General features: G+C 34.4%; 1 pseudogene; it reads left to right on the top strand.

Moving 5' to 3' along the window:
• LOC120157641 overlaps positions 1 to 12,938 on the top strand; it is a 35,893-nt pseudogene extending 22,955 nt beyond the window's left edge.
• The last annotated feature ends 3,023 nt before the right edge of the window (positions 12,939 to 15,961 follow it).

The raw sequence follows: 15,961 nt of genomic DNA, 5'->3' as shown, positions 1-15,961 counted from the left end.
ATAGTTTGCCGGTATAGCCTACCAGAAAGGATCATTACAGATAATGCTCTGAACCTGAACAACAAAATAATGACCGAACTTTGTGCACAGTTTAAGATCAAACATGCAAACTCAGTGGCATATCGTCCAAAGATGAATGGGGCAGTTGAAGCAGCAAATAAGAACATCAAGAGAATCATTACAAAGACTACTGAAACTTACAAAGATTGGCACGAGAAGTTACCTTTTGCTCTATATGCATACCGAACTACTGTTCGAACATCTACTGGGGCAACGCCTTTTTCTTTAGTCTATGGGATGGAAGCAGTCTTACCAATTGAAGTTGAGATTCCATCGCTTCGAATATTGAGAGAAATAAAATTGGATGAATCTGAATGGATCCAAGCTAGATTTGATCAATTGAACCTTATTGAAGAGAAAAGATTGAAAGCTATTTGCCATGGACAGATGTATCAAAAACGGATGATGAAGTCTCATGACAAAAAAGTACATCCAAGAGAATTCCAAGAGGGTGATCTAGTACTAAAAAGATCTTGCCTATACATAAAGATTTCCGTGGGAAATGGATGCCTAATTGGGAAGGGCCATACGTTGTAAAAAAGGCCTTTTCCGAGGAGCATTGATCTTAGCAGAAATGGATGGAAAATTCTGAGAAATCCAATAAACTCAGATTCTGTCAGAAATATTATGCTTGAAGAAAAAGAAAAAAAAAGAAAAAAAAAAAAAGAAAAAAGGGTGGGTCAAGGTGAAAACCCGCAAAGGGCATCTTGTAACCAAAAGAAGAATTTGAGTTGAAAACCTGAAAAGGCGGCTCAAATGCAGGTTGATATTAGGCATCTGGCAATTGAACCCTTTTAAGATTTTGACAGTTTGGGAGAAACTTCACATCTACAAGCATTTTGACAACGTTTGAGATCTTCCAGACAAAAGCTTACATCATTTCTCTAAATTGTGTCAACTTGATTAATTTAGAAATACTTATGCTAATAATTTGTTGAGACATTTGAAATTTTATCAATCTTATGTTTGTCATAACTTTGAATACAATTCTATATTTCAAGTTCAATTTATTTGAGATTCAATTATTTTGGAAATTCAATTTATTCTTCTATGAATTAACATAATTTTGAAATGAGTTAAAGATTTCTGAATATCACTTTATGTTAATACTTTTAAATACATGGAATACAAAGTAAGCAAATCATCACCATCTTAAAGCCATGGACATCAAGATTGTTACACGGGATGCTACCGACAACAAGGTCGAATCCGCCAAATCTACTCATCAATTGCTCGATCATTCAGTTCTTGCACCTCTGTTTTCAAAGATATGCTAGGACAGTAGAAGGCGATCTTTGCAGCACTGATTCCAGCAAAAAGAAACAAGACATTGATATCACTGTGAAACATGTCTCTGTACAGATCCTTGTGTATGGTTTTTAAGAAAACCTAGAAGTATTTCTACCTCATCAGGTTCAAGTGGAGCAACTTTATTCCTTCCAACCCATACTAGATTCCATTTTCAGCACTCATTAAGAACATACTTCTGGACACTCGAAGGAAGGCCATCATTTCTTTGTCAATGAAAAATCATCAGCACATGGAGGAAGCAGAATAAAGAGAAAATATGTTCTTAATTGGCAGAATTATGAATATAGCTCTTGTCAGTGTAGTAGCATGAAAATGTTTCAAATCTACAAATTATGGCTTTACATCTAATAAGTACTGTGATATCCCAGTCCAAACCTTAACTGGAAGATGAATGTGCTCATAGCATCTTCTGGAAGTGTTCTTTGAGTTATCTGATCTGGTTTGGCAGAATCAATCATGAATTTGAAGATGAATGTGCTCATAGCATCTTCTGAAGTGTTCTTTGAGTTATCTGATCTGGTTTGGCAGAATCAATCATTGAATTTGAAGATGAATGTGCTCGCCATCTTCTGGAAGTGTTCTTTGAGTTATCTGATCTGGTTTGGCAGAATCAATCATTGAATTTGAAGATGAATGTGCTCATAGCATCTTCTGGAAGTGTTCTTTGAGTTATCTGATCTGGTTTGGCAGAATCAATCATTGAATTTGAAGATGAATGTGCTCATAGCATCTTCTGGAAGTGTTCTTTGAGTTATCTGATCTGGTTTGGCAGAATCAATCATTGAATTTGAAGATGAATGTGCTCATAGCATCTTCTGGAAGTGTTCTTTGAGTTATCTGATCTGGTTGACAGAATCAATCATTGAATTTGAAGATGAATGTACTCATAGCATCTTCTGGAAGTGTTCTTTGAGTTATCTAATCTGGTTGGGCAGAACCAATCATTGAATTTGGAAGATGAATTTGCTCATAGTAGAAATAAGGAGACTCAATAGCATCTTCTGGAAGTGTTCTTTGAGTTATCTGATCTGGTTTGGTAGGAACTACAGAACCAATCATTGGAATTAAAAGATGAACTGCATAATCGTCTTCATTAAGAAGTTTCTTGTCAAGCTTCTTTTGCTTATCCCTTTCCCAAAAATCATAGCACAAGTTTCGCCTTTTCTTGTAATTGGGATCATCACATAATGGCTTCCCATCTTTTACCGGAAGAAGTGCGTCAGCATCCTTAGTCATTTGAACAGCACATATAAAATTTGTCAATTCTGCAATTGATGAATCTGGACCACATCTCTCCATAGATATTGAAGCTTCAACCTCTGAGAATCCTATTTTTGTCAAGTATAACAGTTTATTCTCTCATCAGAATCAGAATTCAAGATTTCTCGATATTAAAAAAACTATTGATATATGTGAAATCATCTGAAAAGGTCACTTCATAATCAGATGAGTTGTTATCAGAATCAACATTGTATGAATGCAAGCTTTTCAAGAGCCTATATTATTGAGTTTTATTCTCAAGAGGTTTTGTGACATTATATCTACATCTACATTTGTCAAAGATGATAGATTCTCTGATTTGAAGAAGAAAGATCTATTGGGTTTTTACAATTGAAGAAATACTCAATTCACCAATCTGAAATCAAACAACTTAACATTCATGCATCATATTTAGGCATTTGCAAAAATAGATGCATTTTCATTCATTTTTATTTTTGTTGAATTTTTAACAGGAATTTCAAAGATTTTAGCAAAGATTCAAATCTATCATTTGATGGATTGACATTTCCAGAGAAAGTTCATAATGAGAAGAACTCATCTGAAGAAGGAAGAAGAAGTTCATAATGAGAAGAATTTGTTCAACCTTTTGCTCAAATCCATCACTTGATGGAGCAGCTTTTCCAGAGAAAGTTCATAATGAGAAGAACTCATCTGAAGAAGGAAGAAGAAGTTCATAATGAGAAGAACTTGTTCAACTTTTGTTTGAATTCATCATTTGATGGATCAACATTGCCAGGTAGAGTTCATAATGAGAAGAACTCGTCATCTGAAGAAGGAAGAAGAAGTTCATAATGAGAAGAATTTGTTCAACCTTTTGCTCAAATCCATCACTTGAAGGAGCAGCTTTTCCAGAGAAGTTCATAATGAGAAGAACTCATCTGAAGAAGGAAGAAGAAGTTCATAATAAGAAGAACTTGTTCAACTTTTTGCATAATTCTATCACAGAAGGAGATAGATTAGCATTAGCCTTTCTAGAGAAAGTTCATAATGAGAAGAACTCATCAAGAGCTTATTCAACCTTTTGAATGACTCTATCACAGAAAGAAAGAGGTCAACATCATCCCCAGCGGAAAGTTCATAATGAGAAGAACTCATTTGAAAGAAAGAGAAGAATTTATTCAACATCTCCATTATGATCAAGTGAAGCCAAATGGATAAAAAAATTTATTATCTTTTCATCTTTGCCCTATTCCTGTTAACACAAGAATGAGCAAAGAGGGCAGCTGAAGATACTAATTTTTTACCCATATTGATTTATTATTATTATTATTATTATTATTATTATCATTATTATTATTATTATTATCATTATTATTATTATTATTATTAAATATATTAAATACATACATAAATAAATATTAAAATATACAAGCCCAATCGACCGGCCCAATTACAATGGCCCAACCATTTAACCTAAATATGTAACCCTAAACTCTAGCCACCATCATCCATCCACCGTTGGATCTGGCATGATCCAACGGTCCAAGAACCTCCAGATGCAAACCCTAGGGTATGATACCCTAGGGCCACGCGGCCGCCGCTGCTGCTCTCGCCGTCTCCACCGCTGCCACGTCCCAACCGAAGGCTCCAGAAGCTCCAATGCCAGCCGTCCACGCCATGGCTAAGGGGTGAGTCACCACTGGTAGTCCGGTGACTCACCGAAGGGTAGTCTATTACCCGGTCCGATGACCACTCCGGTGATGGCTATAAAGCCATCACCCCATCTGCAAGCAAGAGAAGAGACAGAGACAGAAAATACACAGAGAGAAGAGAAATACAGAGAAACAAAATACAAAAAAAAAAAAGCTACCAATGATCTCAACAACAACGCAGCAGAAAAGAAAGAAAAGAAAAAGAAAGAAGAGAAACTTACCGAGGAAGCCCTGACCACCGGACGTCACCAAAACCTTCGGAAACCGAAGGTAATTCTTTAGATTCGCTCTGATTAGGAGCCATTTAGAAGAAAGAACACCGGAACCGCCCTTAGGACGGTCCGATCTATTTAATGGTGGAAAAATAAAATTTTCCGGCCACCAGATGCGGTGGCCGGCGGTGACGGTCACGGCGGCGACGGTTGCCGTCCGGTGACCGGCTTCCCTCCGGTGAGGGAAGCTAAGAGAAGGCAGAGAGAAATTTTGTTCTCTCTCTTAGAGAGAGAACAGAAATGAAATAATGAGAAGCTGGCCCGTAGGGCCAGCCGATTAGGGGTATTAATACCCTCTCCCAAACGACGTCGTTTTGGGAGGGTATTTCTGTAATTTCACAAAGGGTAAATCCCGTCCGAAGCCATCCCAACTTGTAATTTTTACATTCTAGTCACTAAATCAATTTATAATATTTTTAATTCAGATCTTAATTTTAATTTCATTTATTTTAGTCCTTTATATTAAAATATATATTTAGGATAAATAACAGATTTAATCCCTTAATTTTAATAAATAATATTTTAATCCCTAGTTTACATTTTTAATTTATTTTAATCTTATATTCGAATTTTAGATAAATTTATTTAGTCACTAAATTATTAAATAAGAAAATAGCATGTTTAATCCCTGAAATTTTGATTAATTATGAATTAGGTTTTTAATTTTAATTTTACTATAATTTAGTCATTTATTAAATATTTTTTATTACTTTTAAATATATAGCTCTAATTGTATTTTATTTTAATTTTACTTGTTTATATATTTAAATATTTTTATTATGTAGTCATAAATATATATAATAAAAATATTTATTTTAAAAATAAATTATTTTAATATCGAAGAAAAGGACAGTCTTAATACAACTGGATGTCCTATTCTGGTATTTTAAAATTAAAAATTAATAAAAAATATTTAATTTAATTTAAATTAATATTTATCAATATCAAAGAAAAGAGCTGTCTTAAGGCACCTAGAAGTCCTTTTCCGATATTTATAAATATTTTTTTATAATTTTGAAATAATAGGATTATAAATTAAATATATTTTGAATTTTTTTATTTTTAATAATAGAGACAATTTATAATTAAAAAGTACCAATTTTGGGCGTTGTAGGGGTGCTAATCCTTCCCTAAACGTAACCGACCACGAATCCCTTTTTATTTTTAAAAAGAACGAATTTTTGGTTATAAACGCAGATCAGTTCATTTTTTAATTGATGTTTTCTTAAAACTCTTTTAAAAAATAATTTTTAGGTATTCAACCTACCTAACTCAAAAGGCCGATGGCGACTCCCAAATTATTTTCAAAACCATTTATTTACATCAATTTTCCCGTCAAGAAAATATTTCGTGCCCGGACGAAAACCGGTTACGACATCAATCAAGTTCGAATTTTAGGCTTCAATCGAGCTTCTAATTTTTTTTTTGAGTTTAAGCCTTTTTGAGTTCAAGTTTCAATATTATATTTCGAGTTTGAGTTGAACTTGATAATTTTTAGCTTGTGAGTTTGAGTTGAGTTGAGCTTACTTTTAAAGTTTTCAAGTTCGAGTCGAGCTCAGCAATACTCGAGTTCGACTTGGCTCGTTTAACAAACGACGTTGTTTGGTTTAATTTAAAAAAAAAAAACAAAAATCCCGGTTTTTCCTGATTTTTTCCGGTTTTCAGCCGGTCCGGTTCGAACGGTTCAATGATTCTGACCGGTTCACTAATAGCAGTTCAACCGATTTAGATTGAACCGAATTAAATAACGATTCCCGGTTGAACCGATCGATCCGGTCCGGTTTTCAAAACAGAGGTGTGAAATACTTTAGAAATGGGTCTTGACTCTGAAGCAATAGACAAATAATGGTAAAAGCAAAGAGTGTAGAGAGGATATTAAGTGTTTTAGAAGTGAACAAGTGGGTAATGGGGTGAAAATATACTATAATTAATTTATAAACTTTTAGCATAAAAAGTGCGTTTCACCTACGAAAGGCGCGCGACTGCACCTTGTTCCTTTTAAAACCAAGAACTGGCCACAGTTGGCTTTAAATTGTTTGTCAGTAAATATTTTTATAAGAAACAAAATTTCATTGCCAACTATGATGCTTTAATGTTTTCCCAATAGGTCTCTATGAATAGTTTATTCCCATGAAAATAAAATTAACAAGAGCATATCACGGGGACACCATGAGGAGTGAGCCTTCTGGTTGTTGTAGTTTATTCAGTTTGAAAACATCAAAAATGGGGCCAAACCAACTAAACATCTCTCAATAACCAAACCAACCAAAATATGAGAAAGAAACCTAAATAACCGAACAGCAATAAATTGGTTGGTTTTGTTCGTTTGATAGATATTAGTTTTGCTAGCTTGCCTATGGCATATGAAGTAGACAGCACAGGGACCTTTCTAGAGGGAAGGTTTACCAAATAGCTCAGAATTGAATAGTAAATGGTATTTCTTTTATTAGAAACTTGGGGTGCTATTTGAAAAAGTTCATCCTTTTGAAAGTTTAGAATAATTGCAGCCATAAAATCTTATATTTAAACTCTATATCCTAAAATTTTATTCTATTTTTTTATGTTGGATATTATTTTCCCCCATAAATTTTGAAATAAAAATTAAAAAAATAATCAAGTTGAATATAAATTTACCGATAAAGAAAACATAAAATTATTTTTTTCAAAAAAAAAGAGCAGTCTATGAGTATTTGAAGTACCTTTTTGTTGGCTTGGAGAGAATAGAAATTGTAAACCAAAATAATCAATTCATAAAAGAAGAGTGCAAACGCCTGTGTACTTGTTGTACTGCTTCCCTCTGGTTGGACCTGTTCTGTTTAGTGAGGGGTGTTAGGCCATAAGGTGCGGGTGAATAATCTGCTGAGGGAGTTAGTTGCATTGGTGTAGAGGTGGAGATGAGTGATGCAGTGAGGAACTGAGAGAGGCTGAGGCAAAGTCTGAAAGAGAAAAGAATGAAGATGAGGCAGTGGTGGAGTCTTAAAGAGAAAAGAATGAAATGTTTGAGTGCTAGGCTTTTTTCTTTCGGGTTAAAGAAGTTGGGTTTGGGTTTATGAAATTGTGTATTATAAGGTATGAGTAGTATTATTGGTTACAGCTTGCTAAATGCATTTACTAGATACTAAATGAGCTGATAAAAGGATATTTCTGTTAATGATGCTGAAAATTATCACAGTGACTTCTAAGACAGTTGGATTATACTTTGTGTTGCTTGTAAATTCTCCATTGTATAGGCAAGCTAGCAAACGTAATCCTATACATGTTTAATATATAATTTTAAACCATGTTTAAATTTTCTCTCCAAAATTTGTTATATCCAGTTGTAACCCTGAATAACCTTTATAGTTCTCTCTTGTATAACTATAATTTTCTATGTTATTCGAGTAATGAACTGATTGCTTGAAATAAATTGTAGGATAGAAGTGATTTCGAGTTAGTTACACTGCCAGCTCTTTTACCTGTCCTGAGCACTGCTGCAGGAGAGACCTTGTTGTTGCTGGTGAAGCATGCAGAGCTTATTATCAACAAGGTACCTAAAGTAGTATGCTTTCTGAAAGAGTGCTCTCAAGGCTCTAAATTTCCTTTTCCTTTTTGTTTCTTTTAATAAAATTAGATTTGGTTTTCTTTTCAGTATGATGAAATTGCTATTTGGTAGCAATTACATACTATGGCTGGAAGTGATGAAGTTATCTGTGGTTTGGAACAGTTTTTAATAACCTACTTTTTGGTATGAAGAAATTGCTATTTGGTTTTCTTTTGGGCTTTTCATATTCTCCTTGGTGTTTTGTCTTGGATATCAGTTCCCCCAAACTCAGTCGTGTGTGACAGATAGGCAGTGAGTTTATTTTCACTACGAGATTCTCGAGATACAGAGAAAATAAATGGAAGGAAAGAGAATAAAAGAAAAATTGATAAGTATCAACAGTCGATGAAGAAAAAAGAAAAGATCCTACGCTTCACAGATGGGGTTCCTTAGGAGTTGCATCACAGACAGAATGTTAGAATACTGCTGGAAATTCTCTTATAATACTTTTATATCCCAAGTGAAGGAATCATTTGGTTTATAGACTCTTTTATTGCTAATCCTCAAATGACTTAATTGACTCAAACAACTACTGGGACTCTAGAAAACTAACAAAACGTAGTAGGATAAGACAAATCCAAACAACAATCGTATAGTAAAAATTCCAAATATACCCGTAAAGCTTTACTACTTCAGATTTACAATTAAGCTTATAGAACTACCTAGTAACAAAATAAAGTGGTTTAATAATTCAATTATCTTTCCATCCTTCGTTATCCCCCCTCCCTTTTGCTGTCCCCTATCTCTTCCTCTGTCCTTTTACCAGCATTATATTTAAGCTTTATTTAGGTCAGAGGTCATGTTCTTACTAATATTTCAACTACCAGTAAATACTAATATAGCTGTGGAATTCCTCCTGACAATATTATTGCTTAAAATTTTTGGATACCTTTTTTTGGAATAATGCAATTTCGCATCTATCATTAAATATTTAGCTAAAGGACATATAATATGCGTACTTAAATTTCTATGGTTTGCCATCTTTTTACTGCTATTAACTAGTGGATCCCTAGAATTGGAGAAACATAGCAAGAATCATGTAAACTAAGAAGCTTGATATAATTTCTTTCAGATATGACATCCAAAATTTTGAGCTTATGTGCGACAGCCCCACTAAATAAGAATAGCTGAAAACATTCCTTTATGAAATGACAATGCCATGTTTTCCCTTTTCTTCAATAAGCTCGTTTGTTATGAATCATGTTCAATCACAATAATCGTTGTTCCAGTTACTGTAGACAAATTCAGAGCACTTAGTATCCAATTTATTGCCCATGCTTCTTCGAGCTTATGATGATCCTCGCATACAAGAGGAAGTTTTGAGAAAATCTGTATTGCTTGGCTGGCAACTTGATACACAGGCGATTGTCATCAACTTTCTTTTTAATGGATTGCCATTTTCGTAAGTTTACCTTCTCTATATTTTGTTATACGCAATAATAATGATCATGAATGGATTGCAAATCTGCTAGAAAACAATAAGAGATTTTGCTGAACACCCATTGACTTGGATGTTACTTATGCTTGCTATTTTCAATTTTTGGGTACTGGGAAGGGTAAAAACCATTTGTACCTGTTGATTGTTGTATGATGTATATTCTCCCTAGACTATAGATAATGAGATGAATCTATGGATTTCAGATCTCATCTCTCCTTGCTAAAAGAAGGTGATTACACTGCCAGCAGAAGGAAAGAATAAAGTAATATACCATTTTCTTTGGCTGCATTTTTGTATGGATCTGAATGAAGCAAATATGAAGTCTGAGGATTAGTGTGTGCTTCTTGGAAGTTATCTTTTCTTCTATGTTTTCGTCATCTTAAAGAGGATTAATGTAAAGAAACATGGTTGGTTTGTGTCACAGTAAAGACTTCTAAATTCAGTCTATCCAGCTCTTTTCATTAGATTAAGTTTTGTTCGTCAACTTATAGAATATGTACACCATCTGTTAATTTACGTTGGATGGTTATCTCAATTCAAAAGAAAAGACCCTGATCTAATGGTGATGCAAACTTCATGCTTGCCATGAAACCCTGCAACAAGGACTGCAATTGAACCCAAGGGTTGTCCAAGAACAGGTTACAAAGACACGGATTATCAGCCCGTTGCTTATGAAGAATCAAGAATGCATTATATTGATTGAACTGAATTATTGATCTGCCGTTTATATAGAATCAGGAGATGGAAATTCGCCAGAATCCCTGTTAGAATTGCCATTTGATTTCATTTATTGTTGTTGGGTTGCATTGTAAGTACATGAGGTTCGCATCAGATGGGAAAACAGATTTACTCCTCCATAGCAAGGAACTTCATTCCCTTTTTATCATCATAATGGGTAACCTACCACAAATTACACACAATACCTATAACAACTTCATTGTGGAATTTTAGTTTTTTTTTTCTTTTTAAAAAAACTCGTTTAAAAGTATGGTAAAATATGTTTTCTTATCTTGTATGGTGTTCTTTATATTTCATTATTAAGCTGGTAAAAACATTTAACAACAGGTTTTTTAAAATTATTTTTTAAGCTTTATTTTTAACTAGCTGATATGCCTTGTGGATTTTGGTCAAGTATCTTTAAGCTATATTAGTGCATTGCAGCTTTCCAATGACTTATTTAGCATTTTAAAATAGGAATTTGTACAGAATGAAATATGGATTTGACAGTATGACATTCAGTAATTGTATGACCATCTTCATTCTTGCGTCTTTCTTTTATTTTTTCATTAATATACTCCTGTTTGAATTCCTTATGTTAACGTACTAAATTAATGTTTTGGTCATTCTTTATTGTCTTCAGCTTGTGAAACAAGTCATTCTACCTCGCATTCATGGCTTAGCTCTTAAAACAACTGTTGCTGCGGTATGTATGAGTTTTTTAGGCAATTAGCTTAATATTAAATTATAGTCTTGTTTTTAGATTTAATGTTATGACTAAAGACTGTTATGCCACGTAATCTATTAAAAAAAAGCATTTTGTAATAAATAAACTTAGGGTTTCCTTGTGCATCATTCCTGCTATTTTCCTGAACAGACGTGCTTCTAAGATGAAAATGATTGAGGTCATCCATAAATTTGAGTGTAATGGAAAAGGAAAAATGATACTTCTGGTTCTCGAATATTGTGCGGAACAAGGGCCTTTTCATTTTTGAAAATTCCAAAGATTTTAAAAAAGAAAGAAGACGGCATAGCTATCCTTTCTATTAATCTTGATTAATTATGAACCATTTTTGCTTCTTTGAGCAGGTCAGAGTCGGTGCTTGCTATGCTTAGAGAGTTTGTTCACACACTTGATAAAAAAGCCGTGCTGGATGTCTTGCAAACCATTCAACGTTGCACAGCTGTTGATCGTTCTGCTTCAACTCTTATGTCTACCCTAGCGGTTTCAAACTCAATTCCCAAGCAGATAACAAGAAACTCACATTTTGTTGTTTCAGTTGTTTTCCATTGTATATCGGGACCTCGAGGGGGCCATACAGCTCATTATCTGTCTTTTCCATTCATCTTGTTTAGTATGGGATCGAATTCGCTGCAGAGCACATCCTCCCTCTACTCATACTTCTTCTTACAGCCCAACAGATGAATGTTCAGTAGTTTGCCAAATATATGCTCTTTGTTAAGGATATTCACAGGTATAGATGTTATTGGTGTGCTTGTTAAATTCCCTAAACCTATTTCTCTGTACACCTGCGTGATTTCGTGGTAAAACATGAATTCTTTCTTCTGTCTCTTTCTCTCAATGATGCGATTCTTAATATTGTATTAACTCAGAAAGATGGAAGAAAAGCGAGGTGTTACTTTAACTGATTCTGGAATCCCAGAGGTCAAACATGCTGCTGCTGCCAATGAGCTTCAATCTCAAGCCTCGGGCAAAGCAAATGGAACAGTGGCTTCTGCAAAAAGCAGCCCAGTATGGGATGAAGATTGGGTTCCTACTACTGGAGCAGCTGCCAATGTCAGTAATACTGACCGTCAGCCTTCCAAGAATGATTTATCTGTTCACTCGATTTTGGGTGATAAGTCGATTCAATCAGCACCAGACAATCTCAGTCTTCCTTGATATCTGCTGTATCCAGCTAGCAAAAATCTAATTCTTGTCCTGCGGTTGACATTGAGTGGCCTCCTCGACCATCTTCAGGTGTTACTGCAGAGTCGGGCAATGGCGAGAGGCAATTAAATGCAGGAACATCATTGCCATCAAATTTTGAAGATATAGATCCTTTTGGTAACTGGCCTCCACGGTCTAGTACCTCCTCAAATGATTATGGAGCCTTTAGTAATGGTAGCATGGGGCCAGGCATGAACAATTATGAATTCAGTTGTATTGCAATCCCCACGAACTACCAAACAGACAACAGCAATAGTAGGATGTTCGGCAACCAAAACTCCGGGAATTCAACCTTGAAAGCAGATATTTTGAACGGCCCCAGAATACTATCGGATTCATGAAACAGAACCATCGGGCTTCAGCTTCAACGAGTTCTTCATACAATAACCAGAAACCGGCAGAGATTGGATCTATATTTGGTTCTAGTAAGAATGAGCAGACAGCTCCGAGACCTGCACCGCCACCGTCAACGGCTGTGGGAAGAGGAAGAGGCAGAGGGAGGGGCGGTAGTTCTGGTTCAAAGACATCCTACGGCAAAACAATGTCGTAACAGCCACCTCTTTGGATTTACTTTGATAGGTGGGGCGACCCTTTTTACCAACACCAAGTTTTGAGATTTTTGATACAGCTGCCAATCCATCCATCCCAAGTTGTGAGCTCAAAGCTGTTGGTTTGAAAGTAAATCGAATCATCTCGGAATGAGAGTCGTCATGTGGATGGGCATTATTTGTTACGAGATCCATGTAACAGGGTGCGTGTTTGTATGTGATAAAATTTGTATTTTCCCCCTCAATTATTATTCCTTGTCTGTTTCTGGACATATACGTTCCACATGCATACTGTAATTGTTGAAACATTTAGGTGATTTAATTGATTGGGTAAACAAAAACTAGTAAAGCAAGTCGATACATATGCGCATCATAATTATATGAGTTATAATTTACGGTAACTATTAATTTAAGCAGTGTTTAAAAATCATAGGTCTCGTCGGCTTCATTTGTCGCTAATTTTGACGAGACGGTTAGTTTATAGACTTGTCATTTGCCCTTCTTATTGGTTAATGGAATGGGTTGAATTCCAGTCGTTTTACGATTAATTGTTTTCAGAATGGAGATTAGATATAGCATTATGGTTTGGCTGAAACTCCAATTCCAAGTCGAGAACTAGAAGTAAGGTGCACGACCATAAAGGAGCGTGTAATCATGAAGTTGAGCTTGGAATAGGGACACCTACCCATGCGTAACACACCCCATGACCATGTAGGTCATTGAAATCAATCCCAAAAGGATCTTCCACTCCTCTTTTATTTACAAATCAAAATACGACACGTAATTACCATTTCCGTTTTCCAATTCTTGCCAGTCATTCTCTGTCTCCCCCACTCTGCATCTGCAATTAAGAATATTAGAAAAAAATGCTAATACATATAAATGAAACTTTTGTTTCCTTAAATCTTATTTTAAATATTTTCCAAGTAAAATGACATTTGAAATATGATAATCCTGTGCTAATTAGAAAGCGATATTAGCAAAAGACAATGGCATCTGAATCGGTAATCATCAATAATAAATGTATCATCTTGAAAGATTGTTCTATTTTTTCTTTGTATTTTAGATTCAAATTCATTCTAGATAAAAAGTACATACAAGCGACTTGAGATTAAAACATTTTAATATTATTCTTATAATATTTGATCTAAATAAATTAAATACAATATTATTATTATTCATCAACATCAACGTAATTTCGACATTGAACGACAACATTATAAAAAAATGATTAGTCGAGGGTGATTACAAGATAGTAAGTACTACATGTTTAAAGGGCTCTCAACCATTTTGATAATGAATGCTCAAACACCCATGTAAATAATGTGCTTGAACCTTAAATTTCTAGAACTAGTAATATCGTTTAATTCATGCTGACATAAGAAATCTTAAATGTGAAAGTTGGAGTAGAAAATAATCACCTTATAAAATTTAAAAGCATAGTGGGGGCATAATCTTAAATTTCTAGAACTAGTAATATCGTTTAATTCATGCTGACATAAGAAATCTTAAATGTGAAATTTGGAGTAGAAAATAATCACCTTAAACAGTAGAATAGCATTTTAAACCCAGAAACATGCAGAAGTAAAATCAGGTTGTTCAGCAGCCTAAAACGGGTCCATCCCGATGCAGAAATGAAGCGGTACAAAAAATACTTTAATTTCCTCGAAGATGTGTCCTTTTCGTTAGCTCCCACATGGAGTAATGTAGTCTCCACGGATATTTTCAATAAACATCACACGGAATACGACAAAACAAATGGGGATTATTATATAAATATTTCTGAAACCCAGGGATGAACAGGACACAAGGAGTTATTGTCAATGAATACAAGTCTTCTGCTTATAAAGTTTGTGGTGCTATACTATTGAAAGATGGACCGAAGAAGAAAGGCAAGGCCGCAAATAATAATTAAAAGGCATTGAATCCCCTTTTATGTGGTGTACATAAATAAGAGCTTAATCGTATTTTTGAACTTCATACAAGCCTGTGAAATCTTGGAACTTGCTCTTTAAAATAATTCATCTGTGAAACAACAAAAACTACATATGTTTATTGAAGAAGCAAAAAAATGGACGACTTTATTGGATCCCTCTAAACAAAGGGTTGGATAGATTTTTTTGTTGTTGTTGTCCTAGTTTCAAGGCTTCCCCTTGATCAATCTAGACCGACTCGTATCGTACATATAATTTTGGTGGGTGAGTCTCCCTGCAGGAATTTTCTGTATACACAAAAACTCGAGACTTTGCTTAAGCGATATCAATCTGTTTACCACTTAAACCAAACCATGTTGATTTGGATGGATTAACTTTATTAGAACCAATTAGATGATAGTGCGTGTTAGTATCTAATTGATTTAATTAAAACCCAAGGAAATAAATTGATGAATTTGGAAAGGAAGGGCCCCAGACGTCGTTCAAATCCACTTTCTCTCCAACTTGACTCATATTTCCTTTATTAATTTTATTTAGTAGATTCTTTTGACAAATTTAAATATAGATTTTGATGGAATTATAATAAATTTCAAACAAGCTTATTCGCCAGGCACAAATACCTAATTTAAAGGGTTCTTAGTTCGAAATTTTTACTTCAAATACATTAATTTATTTTCTATATATATTTTAAATCAATAAGATAATAAAATGTATTGATGACCCAAAAAAATAGAGTTAAATATGCTATTATATAGGTTACTAACTACTTTTGTAGTTTATCCCACGTTATGATACGAAAAATAGTACCAACAACTAGTTTGTCCAATAGGATGAGCTATTAGATCCTTTAAATAAAGTTGAAGGTTCGAATCTTGACGATTGTGAATGAAGTAAATTAGATTGGGAGGGCATCTTTCGCCTCTGTAGTATCCGATTCGGATTAATCGATCAATATATCATATACCAGTAGTTATAAAAAAAAATGAAAAGTAGTTAAAAAACACAGTACTAAACGATACAAGTTGTAGGACACTGGTTTGAAATAATTTCAGCTTTGCATTAATATTATATTACAAATGACTTTAACTCCGGAAGACATCATCCCTTGTCTTCTTCATATGAAAAGAAAAAAAAAGGTGAAGGAATCTAAGGTATTTTATTAATTAACATGATGAACACAACCCCACTAATGTCAATGTGATAATCGATGGGCGTAG

The sequence above is a fragment of the Hibiscus syriacus genome, unplaced genomic scaffold (genome assembly GCF_006381635.1).
Source record: "Hibiscus syriacus cultivar Baekdansim isolate YM2019G1 unplaced genomic scaffold, ASM638163v2 tig00111273_pilon, whole genome shotgun sequence".
Classification (NCBI taxonomy): domain Eukaryota; kingdom Viridiplantae; phylum Streptophyta; class Magnoliopsida; order Malvales; family Malvaceae; genus Hibiscus; species Hibiscus syriacus.
The sequence above is the reverse complement of the archived record's forward strand: the minus strand, read 5'-3'. Positions and strand labels throughout refer to the sequence as shown.